The sequence below is a fragment of the Sus scrofa genome, chromosome 3 (genome assembly GCF_054392235.1).
Source record: "Sus scrofa isolate SSC_HxYL_T2T_F1_AM1 chromosome 3, Sscrofa_HxYL_maternal_Yorkshire_Landrace_v2.0, whole genome shotgun sequence".
NCBI lineage: Eukaryota > Metazoa > Chordata > Mammalia > Artiodactyla > Suidae > Sus > Sus scrofa.
In genome coordinates this window covers 26,363,628-26,366,170 of record NC_139385.1, presented here as the reverse complement: position 1 = coordinate 26,366,170, position 2,543 = coordinate 26,363,628, and the positions used below count along the sequence as shown (strand labels likewise).

Here is a 2,543-nt window from a genome sequence, read left to right as displayed (position 1 = left end):
TTTCACTATGTTATCTTCAGGCTTTAACTGGATCTCCCAGAGACCATATCAGGTTCTTATAAAGGCATCAGACAGTCTCTGATACAGAGTAGATATAATGTGTATTGGTACAAACCCTGTCATCTCGGCCTATATATTATCTGAAATATCTGACTAAGGCAGGCCAAATGTATATAGTATACATTGGTTAAAGTTATTTTTATGTTTCTGTGATTCAATAGCTTCTATTACTTCTGACTCTATCTACAGATTAATAATCATCTGTTTTTAAAATGGGAACAGATAACCAGATATGGGAGAAAGAGTTTATTCTCCTTGGCCTTTCCAGTGACTGGGACTCTCAGGTCTCTCTTCTTGTCCTGTTCTTGGAACACTGGTTTTATTTATCCTCATTGGTCTTCTGATCAGACTGGACAGCCAACTACACACTCCCATGTATTTCTTTCTCACCAATATCTCCTTTGTTGATGTTTCATGCCACAAGCACTGTTCCTCCATTACTGGTGAATTTTCTTGCAGAACATAAAGGGATCCCAGATGTAAGCTGTGCAGCCCAGTTGTTTTTCTCCTTGTGCCTTGGTGGGATTGAGTTTTCCCTACTGGCAGTGATGGCATATGACCACTAAGTGGCTGTGTGTGACCCCCTAAGTTACTCAGTCATTGTGAAAAGAGGGCTCTTTACCAGGTTGGTCATCACATCCTGGGTCAGTGGCTCTGTCAACTCTCTCATGCAGACTGTCATCACCTTTCAGTTGCCCATGTGAATAAACAAATATATTTATCATATAGCCTGCAAAACCCTAGCAGTAGTCAGGCTGCCTAGTATGGACTCCTTCTCCAACAAGGTTGCAATCATGGTTTCTAGCATTGTCCTGCTGATGACACCTTTCTCCTTGGTTCTCTTGTCCTACATCCAGATCATCTCCACCATCCTGATGATCCAGTCCACAGAGGAGAGGAAGAAAGCCTTCCACACCTGTGCCTCACACCTCACAGGGATTGTCCTGTTCTATGGCATGGCCATTCTCACTTACATCCAAACACATGCCACCATCTGTCCTTCAGAAGTTGATCCCTCTCTTATATGTCATTTTTACTTCTATGCTGAATCCCATGATTTATAGTTTAAAGAATAAGTAGGTTAAGGGGGCCTGGAAGAAACTACTGGGGAAATTACCTGGATTAACATCAAAACTGGCAACTTGATGAATCAAGAGCATCACTTAGAGAAAATAATTTTTACTGTGTGTTTTTGCTTCCAACTCAAATATGACAGGCATCAAATGCATTGCCCTGGCAATGAGGAGGAGATGACACAATGTGTGCATATGATGTTAAGTAGGAGGCTGAGAGGTTGGGTTTGAGGTATAGGCTGTGAGGAATTTTTATGTCACAGCAGCTTGTGCAGTGGATTTCAGAACTGCTGTAATAGAACCTCCCAGCATCACTCTATATCCATTCATATGCTGGAGAGAAATTGAGGAAAATGTCCTTTATTTCTCATTTTCATATTATTTGTAATCATGTACCTATTTATGGATAGTGCCTTGGAACACTGGTTTAATTTATCCACATTTTAAGAGGCTATTGTATTTCCATTGGAAACAGAATGTATTTTCATATTTGAATATTTGCTTAAAATAATATGTGGCATATATGTTGTCACATCCATTAACTCTATGAGTCACTATTCTAAGGAGAGCATTGCTATCAATCTGATTATGTGTGTGTGTGTGTGTGTGTGTGTGTGCAGGATCTACTTCGTGTGGATATACAGACTCTGATTAATGCAAATATTTGAGTGGAGCAACATCCACTAAAATTCTCATTTTATCCTGATAAGGATATAACCAAGGGTTGTTTGTACACAATGACATTATTGTTTAAAGAAAATATGAAATTAAGTTATTGCTAAATAACATATGAATAATTTTAGAAGAAAAGTATTGAATTTATATTGGGTACTGTTTCAAAAGTTAAAATTGTCTAATTTCTGAAAATTCTGCAAATTTTTCTATTCTCCAAATCTTTGGGAACAAAATAAGCCAAAAGGAGATAATCAGATATAATATTAAGACATAGATAACCCAAGCAGAGCTGTTTCCTTAGGTAAGCCAATGAAAGATAATACAGATTTAATATGGATTTGGGTTATCAGGATAGGTCTGTCTATAATGCAGATATTCCTCTCAAGTCTCTACATTAAGAGCCTTCTTGTTCTTTCTTTTTACACACACACACACACACACACACACACACACACATACACACACACACACACAGCCCTACTTAACCTTTGTAAATCTAGAGAACCAGCATATTGCATTAGTGCACCCTGATTCTGAGGGTAAAATTAAACAAGGTAAAAGAAGGGCAATAAATGATGAAACAAGAGATTGATAAAGGAAGGAAATGAGGAACATGACAATAGTTGGTATTCTCCCTCTCTTCAAAGAGTCTAAAATAGGGACACTAATTTTTTGTCTTTTTATAAAGTCAACTGATTAGCTTTTTGTTGATTTGCCTTTGGGAGCTGATGATGG

General features: G+C 37.9%; 1 pseudogene; it reads left to right on the top strand.

Moving 5' to 3' along the window:
- The first annotated feature begins 272 nt into the window (after positions 1–272).
- Positions 273–1,206, top strand: LOC110258603 (olfactory receptor-like protein OLF3; annotated as a pseudogene).
- The last annotated feature ends 1,337 nt before the right edge of the window (positions 1,207–2,543 follow it).